The sequence below is a fragment of the Perognathus longimembris genome, chromosome 24 (genome assembly GCF_023159225.1).
Source record: "Perognathus longimembris pacificus isolate PPM17 chromosome 24, ASM2315922v1, whole genome shotgun sequence".
NCBI classification, from domain to species: Eukaryota; Metazoa; Chordata; class Mammalia; order Rodentia; family Heteromyidae; genus Perognathus; species Perognathus longimembris.
The window spans coordinates 28,322,837-28,347,650 of record NC_063184.1 but is presented as its reverse complement, the minus strand read 5'-3'; the positions used below and the strand labels follow the sequence as shown (position 1 = coordinate 28,347,650).

The 24,814-nt window shown below is 43.8% G+C and overlaps 1 protein-coding gene and 1 long non-coding RNA gene across 3 annotated transcripts in view; one reads left to right on the top strand and one right to left on the bottom strand.

Annotated features, from left to right (window-relative positions):
* Window positions 1–24,814, bottom strand: part of Nr3c2 (nuclear receptor subfamily 3 group C member 2) — a 202,593-nt gene that overhangs the window by 88,536 nt on the left and 89,243 nt on the right. The gene's annotated exons all lie outside the window — the stretch shown is intronic.
* On the top strand, window positions 2,391–23,566 carry LOC125341674. The gene is made up of 3 exons (XR_007209041.1): window positions 2,391–2,401; window positions 13,456–13,459; window positions 22,786–23,566. It is a non-coding gene; the product is annotated as an uncharacterized LOC125341674 (long non-coding RNA).

Here is a 24,814-nt window from a genome sequence, read left to right as displayed (position 1 = left end):
GTTGAAATGCTTGAGCTCCCCTCTCACCAAGCTAGTGAGTGGCTTGGGGCGTTGTGCCATGACGGACTGCCTTCCTAGAAACTGACTTCTTCAATCACAGCTGAAACAATGTTCTGCAAACGGTTTCTCCTCCTGAGAAAAGTGCTCTTTATGACTTTTATGAGTGTCCTTTGACTTCTTTATGGCGTTCAAAACATTCCAGTTCAGCCCCAGTGGCTTCTGCCGCATACCGGCAAAGCCTGCCCCAGGCTTCAGAGAGAAACATTTGGAATACGGTGTACAACCACCATTTGCATGCCCTGGTCCTCCCACACCAACCAGCACATGCGGGGGTTTAGTGAGCATGTTGTTGTGGGCCTTGGTCTTGTCCTAATACTTCCCAGGCCTCTTAGCTTCAATCATCGGAACTCAACCCCTTTCCAACTCAAGACTCACATTCTGGACAATCTCACTGAGTGCTAGTTTTTAAGTATCACCCATCTCTGGGGCCATCTCAATGTTTATCTCTAGACCAAGCCCCCAGACCCCTCCCTACCTGATACCTCTATCTGGATGTCTAATATCTAAAAGTCATCCTGTCCCCAATCGCTGCTGATCTTTCCTCTTCATTGGTTAATGGTAACTACTAGGGATTGAACTGTGTCCCCCAAACTTGGAGGCTGCCATCTTAACCTCTACGTGCCTTATGACGTGATCTTACTTGACACTGGGCCTTTTGCATGGCCAACAAGGTCAAACTAGTGTGGTAGATGACTGGCATCGGTTTCTAAAGGGGAAACCGGAACCCGCAAACACACGTAAGGAGATCACCATGTTTGGATGGGGCAGAGATTGGGGCAGGGCGGGCAGGGGGAGGGTGGTGCACCTCGAGGCCAAAGAACACCAGAAATTTCCAAGACATCAGCAGAAGGAAGGAGAGAGGTGTCAAATGGATTTTCCAGCCTGGACCTCAGAAGTAACGAAGCCAGCCAGCACCTTGATCATGAGCTTGGCCTTGCAGCTTTGGAAATTAAGAGGCAAGGAACTCCTGCAGTTTGAGCCAGTTTCAGTATGCTACCCTGTTGCAGCAGCATAGACAACAAATCCAGTGACTCTCTTCTTGAAGCGCAGGCTAAAATCCCAGGACTCATCCCAGACTCCTCTCTTCCAGGACAGACTCCGTCTGCCATGCTGTCTGTCCATGGTCCCCCTCCTCAGGCAGTCTGGTTCTGGTCACCCTCGCCACCTCCTCTGGGACCACACTCCTCCAATGCTGTCCCCACCTCTTATACGGGACTCTGCAGACGGTTCCTAGCGGATCTCCCCTCTTCCCACTGTAGCCAGAGTGACCCTCCAACACTCATTCCTTGGCTCACAACCATCCGAGGGTTTTCCCTGACAGTTGGGCCTCTGGTCTTCCCCAACCTCTGTCCTTGTCTCCTCCTCTTGAACAACACTGAGCTCCTTGCTGGCTCTCCAACACACCCGGCCTGATCCCACATTAGAGAATTCATCATCACTGACCGACCGCTCCACCGCTCTTTACCGAGATACAGAAAAAGGATCATCACTGCGCACTGTCTATCTTCCTCACTATGATTATTGTTTCTCATAGACAGTGTTCAGCTGTGCTCCTCATGCGTCTGCCCCCGGTGCACCACTGTGTGCGCAGCACCACCACCTGCTCTACTTTGGATCTTGAATCCCACCAAGGTCCACGGGCTGATGGCTCGATTTCCAGCTGGTGGCTAGCTCTACTGGGAGGTGATGAAAGCCTTTGGAGGTTGAGCCTTGGGGAGGACCTCAGGTCCCCGGGTTGGGGGGGAGGGTTGATCTTAAAGGAGATATTGAGACCCATTCTCCTCCTCTCCCACTTCCTTTCTCTCTCTCTGTTTCCTGGCCACCAAGAGGTCAACTCTTGCCAGGATTCACCGTAACCTCTCACACCAATAGCCCAAATCCACCATTTCCTTCTTTTAAGTGGCCTGTCTTGGCCACCATGATAGAAGGCGAACCAACACACCACCCAGTCAACCCCTGAGCACAGGAGTCAACAGATGCGACCACATTCCCCGTGGAACCCACCGGGCCTCAGGACCGAGGCCCTGCTGCAGGAATGTGGTTTGTATCGAACTGTCTAGAGAGTGACGACTGCAGAGCTGGCTCAAATGCAGATGTCAGAGAGAAAGTCTACCATGAAGCAGACGTGCTGTGGAATCCAGATGAAAACAATCACTGTGTGATATTGCAAAATGAAACTGAACCTCAGCGCCTCATCTCTTTCAACTGCAGACCAGCAACTGAGCCTGGATTTGCCCGTTGGTGTCTCTACCCATGCATCACACTCCTCTTCTGCCCTGCCTGTCCTTCTGAAGAGTTCTGATGGCACTAGCCCCGTGTTCAGAGACTTCAGGTATAATTAGTAAACACCACCAATAAGAGAAGACTGTCCCCTCCCTCCCATCACTCTGAAAGAGTCCTGCTGTGCTCCCCTTCTCCCAGCCTCTCTGCCTTCTGGGAGCCCCTCTCGTTGAGTGGACGCCAGTGCTGCCCTTGCTTCAGTGACCTGTACACAGATCCCAGGGCCCCCGAGGGCAGAAGCCTTATCTGCGGCATGTGCTCTGCCACTGCCCAATGTTGGGACTATTTACTGAATGAATGAAGTCACACTCATAATCTCATTACAGTAGAACACGAATTTACAGAAGGCAATTTTACAGAAGGTAAATTAATGAGGCCAAGGTTATAGGTTCAATTCCTGTATGGTTCATTTAACTCTGCACAGAGAGAGGGAGAGAAAAAGCGCAGTCTCTCCTCACAAAGCTCAGGCGGCTGCCTCACAAACAGATGCATTATTAACACAGGAGACAAGACCAAGGCCACCAAAGGTGAATGGGTTCAGAAAACTCGAGACTCTACCGATGCTTTGGTTACAGACCTTTGAATCTGGAAGAGGACTGTGGCTGGAAGGTAATAGGTGCTCAGTCGGAAGAACACATCGGTACACCCCTTCCCAAGGGAAGAGGGGTAAAGGGGAAGAAGCAACGGTTCAGACGCTGTGTTCACTTCATGGACACTGAGCGTGTGCTCGGAGCATGACGCGTAGCCAGTGACTTACAGACCACAATTCAACCTCAGCATGTGCTCAATTTCTAGATAGGCTCTGAGGCCCTAACTGTAAAGCCAAAATGGCAGAGGCTGAAGAGGGAAACTGAAGTTCTGTATGGAGATGTAAGTTCAGCCATGGCTGGTGAAACCTTGGCAGGATCTTCGGACTTCTTTGGATCCCAAATGAGGTGCAAATGATGATCTCTTTCCAAGACAGTTTTCTTTTGGTGTGTGCATGTGTGTATACATGCCAGTGCATGTCAACAGAAGCTGAACTCAAGGCCTCATGTCCGTTTTAGCTTTTTCACTCAAGATTAGGACTCTACCACTTGAATCATACTTCCACTTCTGGCTTCTGTTCTCATTAAGTGGAGATAAGAGTCGCTCAGATTTGTCTGCCCAGGCTGACTCTAAGTTAGGATCCTCAGCTCTCCACCTCCTGAGTAGTTAGGATTATTAGCATGAGCCACTGGTGCCCAGAAAGATTGTCTTTTAAGATACAGAGAGGCACACAAAGATAAATACAACAGCCCAAGGTGACCAAGTTCATCCAAACCGAGTTTCACTCCCAAATTAAAGACAGTGGTTATGACATACAGCAATTACTCATTTTTTAAAAAATCTGGACAGAATGTGAAAAAAGATTCTTCTTGGTTCAGTTAATTACATGATACTTAAAATATTTTCTTGCTCTCATAGCATATCTACGCTAATTTTGGTTAATGTTTTTGTGTAAGTTTATGCACTAAAACATTTTACCCTCCCCTGAACAATTTTAATATTGATGGGCTGCAAAACTACTCACACTGATGGTTTTTGCTCTTGGTAATCAAAGAAACACTGTTGACAGCCAGAGTTTTGTGATGCTTGGGGTTTTATACAAATTCTAAAACAGTAAACAGTATAAAGGAGAATTGACAAACATGGTATTGGCCTTTATGAAGACAATCTCTCTTAGAAAAACAAGAGGAGGCTATGAACATTTTCAGTTCCAAACCTACTAGGATTAAGGACCAACTAGAGAGACTGTAAAACAACAACAACAACCAACCAAAGGTTCCTGTTGGCTTTGGTGACCACTGGGTGGGCTGACAGTGCCAGTCATTAAAAAAACAAACAGAAAACAACAACAAAACCCATCCAGGGCTTTCTCCCCACAGAGTGGAGTCCTGAGAAAGCAGCAGTAAATGTTTCCCAAGTATTGCCATACATAAAACTGTCATTTTCATATTTACAGCAATTAAGAAACAAGGCAGTAGTGGATGGATCCACTCTGAGTGATTAGAAATCCCGTGTGGTTTCTTCAGCTCATTCCTTAGGAAGAAAATGACATCGTGAAATCAAGAGTCCTGGGAGGGCGGTGGGGGTAGAAAGCGTCTGTCCACACGGAATCCACTCTCACGTTCGTGTGGGAAGAGGGGAGTGACAGCGTGGATTGTGGGCTACACAACCCATCAGTGAACACCCTCACACACGGATCTGCACACGCTGGTGTGGAGGAAGAAGGGAGGAACTAAGCTATGCTCTGAATGGGTCTCACTCTTCCAGGCACTTACGGACACAGAAGGACCGAGTCCACATCCTCGTGGAGTTTCCTTCTGCAGTGAGGTGAATTGCTGCGGACGACCATCAGCACTTGGGAGGAAATGACGGACTGGACCAGGCTGGAGATGTCACAGCCTCAAATGGGGTAAAAGAAAGCAGGGGACCGCTAAGGGGCCACTTCTAAGCAAGTTGTAAGTAAAGAGCACGGGCAGGAAGAGCCGAAGAACCGGATGGCGTCTCCAGGACTGCCAGGTGAGATTCCTATAGTATAAATCACGTAAGGATAGACATCCGTATCAGGTCTATTTCACCACGCTCTGCCAGTCTCCTCATTGGTTTGGTAGTCATGACAAAGGTCTGACATTACAGGGTTGGTGCAGATTAAGTTACTCTGAATATTCAAACCACATACAACAGCTTGTATTTAGCTTTACTTAAGTTCCAGTTAGGATGAATTAGCATTCCTGTTGGGTCAGCATGTTCACGGTAGCAGCTACAGTAGTTGAATTACAGGTAATTTTGCTGGTGTACACTGTATATTCTCTTCACTGTTTTCAGCTGCATTAAGGAGGCACAACATTGACAAGTGGTAGAAGAGGTTATTCAAAAAAGAAAATTGGGCTGGGGATATAGCCTAGTGGCAAGAGTGCCTGCCTCGGATACATGAGGCCCTAGGTTCGATTCCCCAGCACCACATATACAGAAAACGGCCAGAAGCGGCACTGTGGCTCAAGTGGCAGAGTGCTAGCCTTGAGCGGGAAGAAGCCAGGGACAGTGCTCAGGCCCTGAGTCCAAGGCCCACGACTGGCCAAAAAAAAAAGAAAATTGTAAATAGCAGTGATACACTAGCCACCTTGTTTATCCCCACCAGGGAAGTGTTTTGGGCTCACCGGGATTTAAGACTTTCTTGTAAGAATTCCATCTTCTCTGGCACAGCTTGAAAGACAGCTATGTTAGATCATTAGAATAAATAATCACTGAGATGCAAACATCTACCCTTTCATATAAAGTGAAGAACCCTGAATCTAGGAAACATAAGGTTTTGGAGAATGCTCAATATTTTTTAAAACTACACTTCACAAACATAAATGAACCTTTAACAACTGCTGCTGAAATTCTTATTTTCGCCCACACATCAACTGTGCCTTAAAAAAAAAAATCCCCAACAACTTCCTCGTTGATTACCTGCTTTTGTTTTGAAAGGATTCTATTGTAAAATCACAATACTGAACCCCAACAAGCTCATTCTAGTTTCCCCATTACTTAAGGAGAATGTCTGGGAGTGCCGGGTGCCCTCTTTCTTTCATGCCCTTATCTTTGCTGCCCTGTGAGTCATTAATGTGGAAGGGGACACCCTTACTACTAAGCCACAATTGTCACACACTACAGAAAGGCATGGAAGAATGTACGGCCAGCCTCACTTGGTGAAGTAAGCATCATCTGAAGCTACTGGAGAGATTCCAAGGGCAAGCTGACCTTGGAAACTAAAATTACAACACAGTGATGACCAGTCATCTCCGAGCAATCAACTGATTAACTCCTATTTTTGACACATTTTTTGGGGTGCCATTATTGGAGCTTGAACTCAGGGCCTCACACTCTTGCTTGGCTTTTTCCATTGCGGGTTCCTCCTCTACCACTTGGGCTGCACTGCAACTTCCTGGTGGTTAACTGGGAGATGAGAGATTCATGGGACTTTTCTGGCCGGGGATGATTGTGAATGGGTGAGCCTCAGACCTGGCTTCTGAGTAGCTAAGGATTACAGGGAGGAGTCACCAGAACCTGGCTCCAACATTTTTGAGTAAGCAGAAAATGAAGCTTGTGACTCAGACCTGAGAAAGAAAAATCCCAAGGAGAAGGCAAGGTAACTGTACGGCCCTGGAATCAAAGGCAGGGCACTGTTGATGGACAGGTGCCCAGTGGAATCAAATGTCCCCAACAAGACTCCAGGTGGTGGTGGTGGGGCTGTGGTCACTGTTGACACCACTGACACAGGTGATGGCAGTTCTTGCATATATATGTGCATAAGTATCTTGGAGCTAGATGGAAGCAAAAGCAGGCCCCATCTTTTCGCTGAAATTTATATATTCAAAGAGGGTTTTGTTGTTTGTTCTGCAGAATCACTTACTTGAGTACCCATGAGTTCTTTTAAGAGATCTAATAAGAAGTCACCTCCAGAAACATTCACGGGGCATGTCTACACCCACCAGCGCTTACTAATACAATGGCCAAATATAGACTATGATCACAGGGGTGCGTGAACACACTCATGTTTACACTGTAAGTTTCCAGAGTTCCCTGGAGGGAATCGTGCAATGAACACCACCACATTGGTGGGTCCATACAAAAAGTGTGCTTTAACAAGATCACGGCTGAGTTTCTTTTTCTTTTATGTTTCCTGGTGGTACTGGTGTTTTGAACTCAGGATCTCGTGTGAGTCCAGCCCTTCTACCCAGTTCCACATGTGTACATTTCTGGTGTCTGGTTTTGGTGGCAAGCACCGCATGTGTCTGGGCACCGATTCCAGATCGTGCAATGATGACTGGCTGTTGTGTAGGCCCCGAGCACAGTGGCCGCCGGTCGCCACGGTGACACACTGGTGACACCGAAGGGGTGGGGGACCCCAGTATCACCTCTCCCCTCCCCTCTCTCTCACACAGCGAGGCTCCTTCCACAACCACCTCTGCCACAGATCTCGCTCTTAGTTTCCACATTTTCACGGCGTTATTTTTATGTGTGTTGATACTTGGATGCATTTCATGCTTTCCACTTTTAAGTGAAAATGCTAGTTTGTTTTTTTAAGGATGATTTTTTTTTTTTTTTAGCAGACAGAAGTATATATTCATTTCCTGGCTTGGCATGAATAACGCTATAAAAGAATCCTGAGGGCTTTCTCTGGGCCATTGTTTTACTTCATGTTTGAAGCTTAAGGCTGTTTCTTTGATTTCTTCCTTCCCAAAATATCGAAACCCTAAGGTTTCTGAAAGGCTCCCCCACACAGCCAACCGATTTGTAGCGGAAAATATGGCATTTAAGGGCTGGAGGTGGGTTAGCTTGTTAGTGGACGAGGCCCTGAGTTCAAGCCCCACTTCTATCCACCCCCCGCCTAGCAAAACATAAATAAATAAAAATACTTCCTCATTTCCTCAACTATGGCTTTTTTAGATACCTTGCGTGCTAAAGACAAAAACCAAGTATCTTCCAAATACTCGCCTTTCCTCATCTTCGTCCTCTCACTACTCCTTATATACTTTGGTTCCAAGGAGAAAAAAAATAATAACCTACCACCATCATGAAATACGGTCTTTGCTTATCTCCAATTAGCCCCTTCCCCTCCCCCAAACAAGCCCAAAGTGGAGCTGTGGCTTCAGTGGTAGAGTACTATCCTCGAGCGAAACGGCCAAGGAAGTAGCGGGCTAGAGCCAGTGAGGACCGGCATAACCAGCGTCCCATCAGAAACCGGGGCCCCCTCCATCCTGCAGCCGCAGGGCTGAGAGGCCGCAGGTGTGTGTGGGGGGGAGGGTGGGTTAGCCTGTGGAAAGGGAGGGCAGAGCCCTGATCCGACTGCACGCCGTAGCCCCGAAGCTCGGGCTGCACCACACAGAGCAAGAGAGGCCAGCACGCTCAGAATCAGAAGCAGAAGGCGGATGGACCGTGGAAAGCAGAGGAAGGTGTTGCAGCTGAGAAGGGAAATGGGGGACGAGACAAACCCTTTAGCAAAACAGCCCAGAAGAAGCAACGACTTTCCAAATGCGGTAAGCGTTGCTGGGAACTGCTGCGATGAGCAGATGGCATGCAAAGACACACATCACTACTCCTTTATCAGCCTTAGAAAGGTGGGTAGATCCAGGTGTAGTCAGAACATTCACCTTGAGATGGTATGTACATAGCAGGGAAGAACCAGGAAAATAATGAGAGGGTTATATTTGAGAAGAAAACACGTAATTCTCTGCCATTCCGTGTCAGTTTACTGTTTATCTTCTAGGCTGAGGAAATTACTTATTCACCAAAAAAGGATTATAGTTATAATAGGTGGAGAGGTCACTAGAAATTTGCCTGTGACAGGGTGGTGAAGAGTTTGGCCTTAAAGAGTACATGAACCAATGGAACAGCAATACTTACGAGACATTATGGTATACATCAACTGTACAACTCGGGGGTGGGGGGAATTGGGAAGGGGAGAAGGTGGGAGAAAGATGGGGGAGGAGGTAACAAGTTTGGTAAGAAATGTACTCACTGCCTATGTATGAAACTGTAACCCCTCTGTACATCGCTTTGACAACAAATAAATCAATTAATTACAAAAAAAAAGAGGGGGCTGGGGATATAGCCTAGTGGCAAGAGTGCCTGCCTCGGATACACGAGGCCCTAGGTTCGATTCCCCAGCACCACATATACAGAAAACGGCCAGAAGCGGCGCTGTGGCTCAAGTGGCAGAGTGCTAGCCTTGAGCCGGAAGAAGCCAGGGACAGTGCTCAGGCCCTGAGTCCAAGGCCCAGGACTGGCCAAAAAAAAAAGAACACGTATAGGTTGGTGACCTTTTCTAAAAGGTGTAAGAAAAGGGAAAGGGTGAGAAGAATTTCCACTGTACACTGGCAGTATAAGATAATAATTTGATGAAATATAAAATTAAGCCAAAAAAGTATCATTTGCTGTCATTTTCAAAATGTAAGGTCCTAAGTCAGTTTATGAGGAAATCAAGTTACTGTAAGATAGATAAATCTAACTTTGCATTTTAAACTATATGAAAATAGGAAATATGTAAACGATAATTAATATTTATATGTGCCATTTTCACAAATCAAGATTTAAAAAAGGGCTGGAGTTTTCACGAATTAGAAGACATTAAGCAATACTGAACAAACTTCTAATTCAGGTTACAATTTCTAAATACTAAGAATGGGCAGTATAGAGACACGTATTTCAACAAAGGTCTACTGAAATAAGCCCATGGTGCATGATTAATTAACATAAAAGTCCATGGTAAGCTGGGCGCCAGTGGCCCAGGCCTGTAATCCTAGCTATTCAGAAGGCTCAGATCTGAGGATCACAGTTCAAAGCCAGCCCCAACAGGAAACTCTGTGAGTATTTTATTGCCAATACACTTCTCAGAAAATGCCAGAAGTAGTGCTGTGGCTCAAGTGGTAGAGCACTTGCCTTGAGCACAAAGAGGCTCAGAGACAGCACCTAAGCCCCGAGTTCAAGCACCAGGACCGGGGGAAAAAAATTCTGGGGGTCAGGCAGAGCCAGGAGCTACTGTATGGATGGTTTACAGGTAAATACTGAGACTGTTTGTGAATCAGCAATGGCAAGTTCTGATTAACTGGAAGGTGTTAATCTGTGCTACTTAAAAACCCACAACTCTGAAGCTGTGGGTCCCAACATCCAGCACTTCCTACTTCCTGTAGTAGACTCAGAAAACATCAAAGAAACACCAAAGACAGCGGAGTCAAGCCCTATTACTCAAAGGGTTATACAGAAAGTTGAAAAAAATACCTAGTATAAGAATTAAACATGTAACAATATTAAAGTAGTCCAGAGGCAGGAATATGCCCCTCCGAAAGACAGACAGGGTCCCAGCCAACGTTAGCCAAAATTTGGATGAAGGATTACTGTGAAGAACAATGCTACACAATGGCTTAGCCAGTGGAGCTGGATAAAAACACATGGTGGCTGGCAACTCCTTTCCTCGTGACTAGAGGTCCATCCAGAACTCTGCCCTCCAGAAACAAATACCAGTCACTCATGGGGGTTTCACATACCCGTTTGTTCTAGAGAAAAGTGGGATAATCAGTTATGGAGGCACAAGAGAAGACAGCAGTTTTCCTGGTTTTTCTGCAACGCGATGAGACCGTTGACTGCTAGTTTATAACATAAATACTGAAACCTAGTGACATATTTCTTTCTCAGACAATTTCAAGAATATTACCAGCTATCTTTTATAAAGCTCTAGTTAACATAATTGATTCCATCTGTTTGTGAATTATATCCAGCAAAGTGAAGACTGAAGGTAATTTAGTATGTGAAATAAATGGCATTTATGTCACCTGATCACTGGAAAAGAACTTTCAGTCAATGCAAGGAACCAACATCCTCATAAACGATATCTTCTGTATTAGTTTCTAAAAGAAATGATTTTAAAGGAACGGGGTATTTTGCAACAACTTGAAGATCAGTGTCAACTTAGTATTTTGGTAAATGTTAGTATAAAATCCTAAAGATTAGAATATTCTCATAAGTACAAGTTTTAGTTTCAGCTCAAAGAAAGTTCAAGTCAGTTACTTTGTTATAGTAGAAGAATGAGTGCCCAGAAATGACAGCTAAGGACTTAATAAAAGAATGTGAGTCATCACCGAATAGAAAATAATTTTCCATTGGCTGGGCATGATGCCTCATTCTAATCATCTCAGCTATGCAGGAGATGAAGGCTGGGGTAGGGGAATCGTAGTTTGAAGTGAGCCTGGACAAAAGGTTCATGAGATTTCCCCATCTCAACAAGTAAGCAGATGTGGTGCATGCCTGTAACCTAGCTGGGTGGAAGGCATAGAATGGAGGGGACCATGGTCCAAGACCAGCCCCAAGTTCAACAGCAGTATCCTATCTGTAAAAATAGCCTCAAGGACAGAGGGTGCGGCTCACGTGGTAGGTTGCCTGCTTACCAAGTATAAGGCCTTGAGTTCAAGCTCTAGTACCACCCAAAAGAAAAACAAATCCACCCTCCACCCTCCATGGTTATGGACGTCCTCATGGGCCTATAAACGGCCACATCATTTTAAATGTTAGGCTCTCCACATTGCCAGGAAAATGGCTACAGCAAAATTATGTGTATTGTGTGTTTGGACTGCAAGAGTCGAAGTGACCGGCAGGAAATGAAAATTTCATAAAGGATGGGAAAACTTAAAATAATCCACACTTCACCGCGCAAGGCTGAGCCCAGCACTCGTGCCAGAAGCCTGGCTAGCTTTGTGGCTACAGCTACGTCACCGGCATCCACGGCCAACCATGACGGCTGGCCAAGCTCTGGCGCACGAGGACATGGCTGCTCCCAGGAGAGGACCTCCTCATGCAAGAACGCCCGTTCCTGTCGGGCGTGCCTTCCAGGAGCCAAGGGGAAACAAAAGCCACCCCTAACACCCCAAGAGGGACCTTGTGCTTTGATACAACACACCTTTAAGAAAACACTTCTAGGATCTCCAAGGATTTACAGGAGCGAAGTGTGAAACCACAACCCATTTGTAAAGACAGTTTGTATTCAGATTTGCTCAACTTCGGGAGGAGCCAGGTCTAACTTAGGAAGATGAGACACGAACTGATTACATAAACATAGCAACATGGTTCTAAGGTTTGTTTACATAATACCTGCTTCCCAAAGCCCACGTGATCCTAGCTACTCAGAAGGCTGACATCAGGAGGATCACAGTTCAAAGCCGGCCTGGCCAGTGAAGCTCTAAGACCTCCTCTTCTCAACCAATAGCTGGGCACGGTGCTGCCCATCTGTCATTCCACCAGCTGTTGTAGAAAGTGAAATACGAAGACTGCAGTGGAGAGGTGCACATCCAGGCAAAAAGTGAGGTGTTATCTCTCACGAAGAAGTGCTAGGGGGTGGCTTAGTGGGAGAGCACCTGCTTGCTCATGTGCAGCCCTCAGTTCTAACCCTAATGTGCACGCGCACGTGCGTGTGCACACACGCACACACATACATACAATGCCAGGCGTACAGAAAGAGGAAAAGAGATATGCTAAAAATTCATGACTGGGCCTTCAAAGCCAACAATGAGCAAAGCCAAGACACTGGTCCTGCAGTTCACAACACCAACTAGAAAAGCTCAGATTCTTTTCAGAAAGTAATGTAAGCCAGACATCTGTGGCCACACCTAGAATCCCAGCTGCGTGGAAGACTGAGAGCTCAAGGATCATAGTTCAATGTCAGCTTGGGCAGGGAAGTTTGAGAGAGCGACCCCCATCTCCAATATAATCACGGAAAAGTAGGGACGGAGGCCTGGCTTGAGTGGCAAAGTGCTAGCTGAGCAAACAAGCCACGTGAGCAAGAGACTCTGAGTTCAAACCCCAGGAATGAAAAAGGAATTACTGTGTACATGGATACATCTGAATATAAATCCAAAATACATCTCATATTCTTCATGCCACATAATGAACTAAAAATGCCACTTGCTCAAATCAAGGATTGCAGGCATTCCTTAGCCCCTCTATAAAGAAGTCATTTTAGTTGGCTTCAAACTGATAAAAAGATCTTCTTCTTAGCCTGAAATAATCTGTGTACCTCAGGAAAATGTAAACCTTGTAACAGGAGATAAACCTGGCTTCTAACCAGATTCCAGCGGGCTCCGATGAGAACTAAAATCTAGTTTTCAACAACGGTTCCAAGAAATCCTGAAACATAACGAAGTCACAAAACTTTCCTAAGGTGCATTTTTTGCTAACCATCATCAGAGTTTAATGCAACCCTATTTCCCCCGAGACATAAAACTGTCTTGTTCAGCAGCTTTTCAGCTGATAATACGTGCTCACCTAGAAGCGTGAACTTGGAAAGTTCACCACAAAGAATATCAACTGTGGCAAAGAAAAACCCAGTGTTCACAGAAATGCCAGGGATGGGACATTCACGTTGCCTTTATGTGTCAAATAATAAAATGAACCTTGTTCTGGAATGAGTGTTCACACACAGGTTCTACTCCTTATCCACCCCACCCCACCACGTTGATCTTTCTCTTCTCTGGTAAACCCACGCCAAGCTCAGAAAACCCCATGAATATGTGTACTCACTCCCATACCCCCTTTCTTGGCTCATTTTTGATGGTTAAGAGTGGTTTGAGACACAGAATAAAGGCTGGTTGGGGAAGGCAATGAATGGAGAGAGAAACTGAGTCTCATGTGATGTCTGCATCATCTTTGAGAACACCCTTCCTTTTCCATGGACCCTCCAACCTTTGTTCTTCCTAGTTCTCTGAATACAAGCTCCTAGGGATTCAACGAGGTCAACAGAGTAAAGGAAGCAGATAGTAAGGGAAGTACAAAAACATATGTAATTTATACAGTACAATCCAGCCCCTATAATTCAGTGCCTGGGTAATTCACGACTGCTGCTCAGACAAAGAAATAGCTTAGCTCATTAATTTAATATTTCATTCCATCGGTTTCTTAATGTTTCACTGCAGCGATGACAGGAGTTCTCAAGGTCATGAACTCTTTCCTGTCATAGCCAAGACACCTGAGGGTGAAGGTGATAATCAGGGCTCTCCACCCTCGTGAGCAATTACTGCGCCACTTCCCAGCGATTTGCACGCCAATTAAACTCACTTCACAAGATACTTCCTTGGCCTTTTATCAGGCACCTCATCCCATGTAAAAAGTCAGGCTGAAGACTGGGACCAGGCCAGGGGTAGGTAGTGCACACTTGTAACCCCAGCTACGTGGAAGGGGAGGTAAGAGGGTTGTGGTCTGAGACCATCTCAGACAAACATTCTAAAATACCTAAATCTTAAAATACCGGAAATACCTTAGCATTCCTAAATCTTATATAGACTTTATTCTAGTTGTAGAACTAACATGAGAGTGGTAGTCAAAGAGTGTTTTGTTTTGGGGGTGTGGTTCTGTCAGTCTTGGGGCTTGAACTCAGGGCTTGGGTGCCGTCCCTGAGCCATTTTGCTCAAGGCTAGCAACTCTGAGCCATAGCGCCACTTCTAGTTTTCTGATGGTTAATTTTCCTGCCTGGGCTGGCTTTGAACTATGATCCTCAGACCTCAGCCTCCTGAGTAGCTAGCATTACAGATGTGAGCCACCAGCGCCCAGCCGGAAGAATATTTTTTACATAACTGTCTTTTCAAAATACAGTTAAGACAAATTGTACACATGGTATGCCTTATAATTTGCATATGACTAGGAGAGTAGGAAGCTAAATAGAAATATCTAGAAAATGTTGATGTTTATCTCGTGACATTGTAGGACAAACCTAGGTATGTGACATAATTAATTCTGTCTTTCATCATTTCTCCAGCAGTTCGAACTCTATATAAGACTGCAAGAAACAGGGCTACAATTTTCTTGCGACATGTTATATTGTTAAGATGTTGTAAGATTTCTGATTACAGTAATAGCAAAACAAAGGTGACTATATAAAACCCAAGGTAGGATTGCTAGAGTTGAAGCCTATATCTTCTGTCTTTTTGTTTCTTTCTACAAGTCATTGCACCAACCTTCACAATGACCATAAGGTCCCTTAAAAAAGAAAATTCAACCAAAGATGCTATTTCACTCAATAAAGGGGCTTGAGTAGTCACTGCAGAGGAATCTGCATACAGTGGGAAATCTACTTCTTTCCCTTATAAACCCAAGCAAGAACCACAGAGAAGACCAACCAGGAAGCAAACAGATGTTTTCAAAATAGAAACACGTGGTCAGACGGGAGATAGAACTCAGGGTTAAAGAAATCAATGTCCAATCAAGGGAGCATTTTAATAAGTTCAACTGCATCAACATAAATGTGCCAATTAAAGAAAAGCAAAGGCCCCTGAGGGCCTTCCAATCCTGCCTGGAGGGAGAGGAGAGCTATTGGTGTCCTCTCCAGAGCTGCCCTGCATTCTTATGCTGCATCTGTAGTTCCTGTTTGCCAGTGGCAGAATACTAATTTCAATGATTTTAAATGAAAGCTGTGCATCATGTGACACTCTCATTTTATTTGAACAAAAAGTAAAGATGGAGGGGCAAGTAAAGAATCCCCTTCACAATGCTGCAGGAGCCCAGCGTACCATTGTCTGGCGGAGAATGATGAGCTGGGCATGGTGACCATTCTTCTTGCTTCTATTGTGCGTGAATCCTCATCAGAGCTCTTACTACTGTTTCTAACTTTGTAGCCTCTCTTGCCAGCTTCCACAGCCCCTCATTAGAGCCCGGGAAAGCTTCCTAACTGATGCACTGCCAGCCAGCCCCGGCCCCCCCCGGCCCCCGTGCATGTGGGGTTCTTGCTTGATATGCAGCGCTCAGAGGGCTGCCTTGCAATTTCCCTGATCATGGTCTAGCAAGACTGAATTGCCGCCTTGCCCGTGGCTTTTAGATTTATGTAATTAACCAAAATTAGCCTGATGTTGAAAACACAATGCCAGCCCACTCATTTATTTTTGGAAGAACACTTTCGTGAACACAATGAGTGGGCTGATTTGGGATTGCCAACTTAAACTGTCAAAGTTCTCCTATAAAATTACTATACTTAAAAATTTCAAATTCTATTAGGGCGAATACCATTAAAAGAGAAACTATGGGATAAAATAATCAGGTACCATTTTGTTTTCATTCTAGTTCATACTATTAGATTTAACAAGGTCCTAGTATAAAATGCTTCACACAGTTCCTTAAGTGTGTGTTGTGAATATTATTTATTTACAGGAACTCTGGGGAAGTATAAACTGGCTTTAGGTGACATACCTTGACATACACACACACACATATACATACATATTATAATATATATGTTATATAATAATAACATTATATATACATATGCATATATATATATATATATATAAAACATACACACAAATGGTTTCATTCAGTTCTCTTTCTCTCTTATACTGGGGATGTGGGGGATGGACTGAGGGCTTCACACTTGCTGGACAAGTGTTCTACCATTTAAGTCATGCCCTGGTCCTTGTGCTTTTAGTTTTTCAGATAGGCTCCTGGGGTAATTTTGTCTAGTCTGTCCTGAGACCATAGACCGTGATCCTCCTTGCCCTTACCTCCTGAGTAGCTGGGACCACAGGCATGCACTACCATGCTCAGCTCAACCATTCTTAATGTTAGACCAAAAAAAAAAAAATCAACCACATGATATACATTACAGTGGATATTACCCTGGGGGAGGCGCTTCCATGTTTTTCCTCCCTCCCTGAGCCCCCTATGTGTTCGAAGTTTCCTCATGTTAGAGCATGCTTACCATTCTGGAGAAGGCTGCTCTTGTGGCTTCCATGTAACTCGTGCCCCTCTTTAAAGGCATCATTCCAGCTACATTCACATTCTGAGCTCTCGACACAGCACCCGGGGGGCGGGGGGGGGGGAGGAGGACCCATGGAGACCCAACGAACAGGCTCTTTCCATTTTCATTTCAGTTCCTCCTTGCTAATCACCAATCTGTCACTGGATTAGGAATCAATGTTTAACTATTCCACAAATAGTTACCACTAAACATCTATGTCACTTATTTGTGGTTTACTATACCAGGGTAAATGATGGGCAAATTTAGCCTTTTGACATACTGTTTTCTTTTTTTTTTTTGGCCAGTCCTGGGCCTTGAACTCAGGGCCTGAGCACTGTCCCTGGCTTCTTTTTGCTCAAGGCTAGCACTCTGCCACTTGAGCCACAGCGCCACTTCTGGCCGTTTTCTGTATATGTGGTGCTGGGGAATTGAACCCAGGGCCTCATGTATACGAGGCAAGCTCTCTTGCCACTAGGCCATATCCCCAGCCCCTACTATTTTCTTAATATGCCTCTACGTATATATTAACCTCTGTAAACTTTTGTGAGTGCAGAGTTTTAACTGATCCTATCTTGGCGGTTTATGTATTTCCTGTCAATGTCATCATGTTGGAATGTTACTAAGCAGTAGTGGATGAAATGCAATCTGTCAGCATTAGCTTTCATTTTGGTCTCAGCAGTATTTATACACAGATAAGGGACTCAGTTTCCCTCTTTTTGACTCTACGCTACAAATGATCCTTAGTTACTTTGCTTTCTTAACATATTTAGAACACTAAGAGCAAACACTCCAAAGGCATTGCCATTCCTAGCTTCACTTTTCCACAGTTCTATTTCTATTAATGCATTTGGGGAGTGGGGGTGGGGGAAATTAGTGTGGCTTGAACTCAGGGCTTCACACTCTTAGCTTTGCTTTTTGACTCAAGGCTGGCACTCTACCACCTGACCCATACCTCCACGCTCAGCTTCCTGCTGGTTAATTGGATGCAAGAGTTATATGGACTTTCTGGACTAGGCTTCTTTGAACCACGCTCCTCAAACCTTAGCTTCCTGAGTTGGCAGGATTATAGTCATAAGCTACCTGCGCCCAGCTCTGTGTCTTCATATTTTTGAGGTGGTAGCAGTGTGTTTTTTTAATTTAAGAGTTGCTTTAATTTTCTTCAAAATACCTTCTGCTTCACTTTATATTTCTACTTTAATTTTTTGAATTTTTTCTCTTGGTCTTTACTGTTTTCCTCCTAGCTTTCTATAAAATTTATACATGGAGAAGATTGCAACTTGAATCAGAAATCATCCTGATACTCTGTGCAAGTAAGGAAGTTATTCTGGCTATAGATTCACCTTTAAGGGTTTCAAATTGAAATGCTTCCTGGTATGTATTAGTATGTATTCCATAGTTGTTGATTTATACCTTAAGTAGGAAAATATAAAATGGCATGCTAATATTGCTAACAATCCTCACTATGATATGCCACACATCTTACAGAAAGGATGTAAAAGACAAGACTGTTGGGGCTGGGGATATAGCCTAGTGGCAAGAGTGCCTGCCTCGGATACACGAGGCCCTAGGTTCGATTCCCCAGCACCACATATACAGAAAACGGCCAGAAGCGGCGCTGTGGCTCAAGTGGCAGAGTGCTAGCCTTGAGCGGGAAGAAGCCAGGGACAGTGCTCAGGCCCTGAGTCCAAGGCTCAGGACTGGCCAAAAAACAAAAAACAAAAAAAGACAAGACTGTTAATATTGTACTCAGCATTTAGCTAGGAATGATACAGCTGGAATTCAACAGACTTTAACATGAAACCCTACCAGCTCCCCAGTCTCTATCTATGGAGATGACAGTCCATGCTAGTCCTTCCTGTGTGGTAACCAGGGCTGAGGTTTCTCTGGGACTGAAGGAGAGTGAGGGATGGGATGGAAGAGATTTTAATAGTCTCACAAAGTTTCTCCACTCCTTGTCTTTCGTGCCAGGACCCAGGCAACTGACCAGCCATGGCCCTGGGACCGCAGGTTGATGTTGACAGAAAAACAGCATCTGAACGATCACCTGTTAGAACCTCCTTATTTTATATACTCTGTTAAACAAGCAAAGCATACTTCCTAAACAGCCAATAGAAGAGAGGCACAGATGCAGAGATGATACTGAGCAGAGTTTCAGGGAGCAGGAAAATATACATGGATGTAGCATCTCTGAAAGACAGAATGCTTCAACGCTTCCTGGCTGCCATGAGAGAAATGGACCCCTGTTAGGGCTCCCATCATCATGTTCCGCCTCACCACAGGCCCAAAAGGAACAGAAGCAAGTGACTGATGGAACCAGATCCCGTGAAAATACACCCTTCCTCCTTTGATTTATTTCAGGTGCTCTATGACAGCAAAGGAAATGTGACAACGCAGTCGCGAATACAGAATGACACAGATCTAGTATGGGCATGGAGAGGTCACAGTTTATTCGACTTTCGAACTCCTTAGGTCAACTATAAAAACACGTATTTATTTAACAACATACATTACTTTAAAAGATTATTTTGAAGGAGGCTATAAAAATTATTCCTATTTTTTATTGTCTTTTTTCTTATCGGTGCTGTAGCATCACTTGAGATAGCGACACATTTCTGGGAATTAACCCAAAAAAGCAGCATTTACACTTATTCTTGAAGATCTATAAAAGATTCTAGATGGGGAAAAAAAAAAAAACCAGACATGAGTAATATCTTGTTTTGTGCCATTATATTCAGCAATAAAAGAGAACACGGTCTAATTAGACTCTTTTATTTGTTTTCTTTCTTCACTCAGAGGCATTATACCTCTCATAATCACATACTCATTGAAACCAAACGACTCCATTCTTAAGAAAACAGGATTGTTTAAATGATTCACTGTCTTTATGATTTCGATCTGCTCAGTAATGACTTGGCCAATAAAAAAATCCACATATGCATGTAACATTAATGGAACCTATAAGAAAGCTTTCTTCTGCCATGAACAGGAGGAAGGTCTGAGTCGGCCGCTCAACTCCTTTCATACATGGAAACAACTGACCTGGAGAATAAATGTTGGGAATAGAAGCCACCCATGAAAACCATCCAATCCTTACACCAAGTATACACAACACATCACAAATACTAGAAATTTTTTGTTTAAAATTCCACGTGTGAGACAGTAAAGGCCATGACCATGGTCATGGTCAGGCTTGGGCTCTCTTGCCTATAAAATAAGACAGCATTATTATTATTTTTTGTTGTTTAATAGCAGGATGGTAATAACTGACACATTTAGATATATACTATCCATATATATATATATACATATATATGTATATATATATACACATATATATGTATATATATATACATATATATGTGTATATATATATATATATGTATATATATATATATGGAAAGATTTACCGTGGATTACCGTCCATTGGGGGCCTTGGGGTCTTCAGGAAGGCAGAGCATCATGGTAATGGGTGTGGAGCAGAAGGCTACCAGCCTCATGAAATCAGAGACTGCCTGTCAGGAAGCGTGTAGGGACCAGATCTATTCTCCCAAGGCCCGCCCCCTAGTGACATACTTCCCCTAACAAGGCCCCGCCTCTGAACAGCCTGACATTCAGCTGATGAGTTCAGATACAATCACCTCTCCATAGCATCACCACCTGGAGACAAGCCTTCAATACAGGACTCTTTGTGGGAGGGGGTGTATGTGTGTGTTCATTTCCTATTTCAAAGCACAATCTTTTTACTACCACAGAAAGTTCTACTGGACAGTGCTGCTAAAGAATTGGAATAAAAACTGTTTATATTCACTGAATCAATGAATAAATGACAAACTTACTAGAAAGTTCCCTCACTAAATGTCAGATGGGGTTATAATTACATAATGAACCTTCATTATCCATAGTCATTATGGTCTTCAATCATTACATTTCTTCACTGAAACTAATGAACAAAAATATCTATGTAAAGTTGGAGCAGAGCATTTATTATCTAATTTTTTTTAAATCCCCGAATGCAGAGGAATGACACAGAATAGTTGAGTTAAATCCTACAGCTCTTTTAAAGTGATTTACATATTTTAAAAAGCCACATACTCACTGCACACTGACTGGAATGGGTAAAATGAAAGGGATGCAATACAAAATGCTGGAGTGCAGGTAAAGGAAAGACATGCTCACACACAGTTGGTGGTAGGATTAAATGCTGTGTACCCTCAGCAGTTCCTTCCAAGATTCAACACCGGTGAGCCTTATGCTCAACAGCGGTCCAGACAGATATTAACTCAAGAAAACAGAGCCATTGGCACTGAGACACTTAAAGCACAACATTCAACCCGACAATAAAGGATGAACTGCAGTATATACAGGCAATGAAATATTAATCAGTCCAAAAAAGAAATGATATATGACACGATTAAACCAATAAAGTGTCATGTTGAGTAGAAGAAGAACCCACGTATGATTTCCTTTACATTTACTTCTAGAACACGTGATCTGACCTTTGGTAAGACCAAATAAAGACCAATAAAGCCCACAACGTCACAGCTATCCCCTCATGGGGTGGAGAAGAAGATGATGAAGAAGTATGATTGCTTGGCTCCTGTTTTGGTATTTTAGAGCTCTTGGTTTTAGGCCAAATATTATTTTTATAAGTGGCATAAAACAAGAACAAATTAACTGTTAATTCACTTTTCCTTTCTCCAGCAAAGGCCCAGCAAATTGAAAAAAATCAATAGTGGCAAACGACACTGAAATCTGACAAAACGATGGCATGATTGATGTGGCTGTCGGAGAGCCGAGGGTAGAGAAATCACCAGACTGCCTTCTGCAGATGAGGCCTCTTAGGTAGTGGTCCTCCTCCGCTGCCCTTGGCACCCACAATGCCTGGGGGTCAGCAAGGCTCCCGGAGTCTGGGCACCCTGTGGCCCAGAAATGGCAGGTGCCCCTGCAGATTCAAACTGATCCTTAGCCAACAAGCACTCTATATCATTTTCCCATGTGACTTACAGACCACCCTCGCAGTTTTCTGCGATCAATGAAATGATGATGTTATCATATGCAAAATGATGAGAAACTATCCTGCCCACAGCCTTTGGAGGGAAATTTGAACTAACAAAAATTGCATCTATAGGCCTTAAAAGGGGGATATAAGTCATTTGATTCCCATCTAATTATTCAGAGGCCTGCTTTACTTTTTCCCCAAAATGTTAGTTCTAGGCCAAATATCCTTTAGATCCACGACGAAATGAAAACTTCTCTGTGGCGCCCAGCATAAAACGTAAGTCTTCTTTACAAGCCAGTGAGAAGGAAAAGGAAATGCTGAGAGTCACGAGGGCCTTTCAGGGGCAGAGCAGTGGCTTTTCTAAGCAGAGTGAAACCTAGGAGACTGGGGACCCCTCCCCGTCCCCCCTCTCCATGCAAGCAAGCCTCCTGATTTCTAGGCTTGTCCAGACAGGTGAGTTGTGGGAAGAACTTAAGAACAACCATCTTCTATCGTTGTTCAAATAGAACTTCTTTTTCTGAGCACGGTGACAACACTTCTAATCCCAGGGGAGGAGGTAGAAGGACCTTGCAGTTAAGGCGGTGTGGACTACACAGCAGGGCCCTGTCACAACCAACCAGCCAGCTAACCCCATGAACAGCCAGGAAACTACAAGAGAGCAAAAAAGCACGTGGGGACGGCCGCAGGCATCCACTCAGTTTGAGGATGCAGAACTTTCTGGACCGTTACTCCCGTGAACACAGGTGAACACTGTCTCGGGAACAGGACCGCTCTCTAAAATTGCACGGGATGTCACAGATTTCCCTACGTGTCCTGAACGTTCCAGAGGCTTTCACTGGACATGCAGCTGCGCTCCAAGTTCTTAGGAGAGACCTGTAGAGCAAGAGTGCTGAAGAGCAGCTCGGGGGGGGGGGGGGGTGGGGAGCTCTCTCCTAACACAGGGGACAGCGGGGGACAGCGCACCCACCAACCATGTGCGTTGCCCTTAGCCACTAAATTCCTCACGGTCCTGTATAGAGCCAGACCTGATTTCCCAAGTGGGATTATTTTTCTAATGTGTTATCAGGCACTTGTTCTAGACAATTTTGCCTGCACGTTAAAAAAAGGAAGAAAGAAAGAAATGTAAGTGAATCACATAGCTACTCAAAGATCAAGATTTAGGGTGAAGTGGCCAATTTGGGACTCAAGATAGCCTTCAGTTGTAAGTTTTGGGGGGTGTGTGTGTGCTTAGCTCTGCTAAGTTTCCTTGAAATCTGGCATGCCACAGAGTTCACTTTTGAACGTACCCCTTATTTCACCTTCTCCGAGAAGGGTGAATTTCCAAAGGCTTCAAGTTGGTGTATCGAAGAAGTCTATCAAAGCCCATTCTCCCAACATAGCCTCAAGTTTACTAATAATTTGAACTAGATATTTCTTCCTCACTTAATAAATCATAAACATTTTCATAACACAATAATTCAGAAGCATGGCATTACAATAGCTTACAAAGTGATAAATTATAAAGCCCCTGTGGGAACACAACAGAATTCATTTTCAATAATGTTTTGCCTTCTCTCTGGTGAACTGGAAGGCACAATATTAAATGTTTAAATTAAAGAAACACATTAATGAAGAATGTTTCTAGTAAGTTCCAACAGATGGCTTCCAAATGCATCCCATAGAGTGAAATGCGTAATTCTACCCTATAAATATGCCAGACAACATTACAAATAAACCACAGCAAATACACCTTATGAGACAACTGAAATAATGTTATTTTGGAGTAGATAAACTCATAGGAGATGAAGATCGTTACAATGAGAGGTCTCCTAGAATGATCGAATAAATGTGATAGATTTAGAAATAACTTAGGACAATTTACACACACACACACACACATGCATATACACACACATAATACGTGGATGTTTGTGTGCAAGTACTAGGGTTTGAACTCAGGGCCTATGCCTAGTTGGCTTTGCTTGCTCAAGGCTACTGTCTTACCACTTGAGCCACTCCTTTAGCATGGCCTTTTCTGGTTATTTTGAAGATAAGATTCTCTTAGGCTTCTCTACTTAAACTGGCTTGGAACTATAATCCTCCGAACTGCAACCTCGTGCATAGGATCACAGGCATGAGCCATGGACATGTGGCTTACATCCTAATATTCCTTCGGGAGCTTGAAATCAGTTGTGGTGGTCAGGTGAGCACCGCAGAAACCAGAAGACACCGAAACGCAAGTGTCTAAAGAGTGTTAGCGTCAGTAGCCCGCACTGCTTCTCAGACTCTTCCGCTGTATACCAGCCACTGGCATGCCCGGCATGCACAAGAATAGTGACCGCTACGCAATTTGCTCTGAAAGTCACTTGCAAAAGTAGAATGAAAGGGAAGAAAGTGCAAGGTTAGAATGTATTCTCAGCTGATGAATGGTGTACAGTTTTTTCATACGATGCTCTCACTATTAAATAATGCCACGTTAATTCAAATAAATGTCTCATAAAGTGATGACTCAACTGTTAGCTCCAGCTGGCATCTACCCAAACAAATAATCAGACGTTCTGAGTTGACACATCCTTGCTTCCGAGTTCTGTTTAGCTTTTCATGTCAGTAATTTTTTTTTAAAAAAAGAAGCCTTTTTTAAAACAAGTGTATGTCTTGAGCTAAAGATCAGTAGCACAATTAAATATTGCTAAAGATAAAATCATTCTTTTAAATGGAGAATAATTCACCTTTGCACTAGGAGCAGCTATATAAGCATAGGTAATAATGTCATTTCCCCATGACAAATAAAATCAACACTTATCAAAGACAAGGAATCGTGAATGGTCTTCTTAATTACTTGTTTAAATGACCCAGGAATTTTCTTATTACTAACTGTAGGGAATAAGCCTTACATACCAAAATGAGATAATCTGCCAGAGAAGAGGAAACATTTCAGTATTTAAATAAAGTCCTTGGGCAACAATCCAGCAACGTTTAGCTTGTGAGTATTAAGCACAATTATTGCCATTTTCTAAAACACACAGATAAAACATGGCTACTTTAAACATACTTACAAATTCTAAACAAGTCCATTTCACCCAGTACAAATTTTGCTTTATAAAAATATTTTGAAATTATCCAATGTGTTCTGTGAGAAAATTTACTTAGCAGACAACAATTAGACATGTTCGTGTGGTCTACTACAGATCTTGAATAGTGTGGGAACAGCTTTTGAT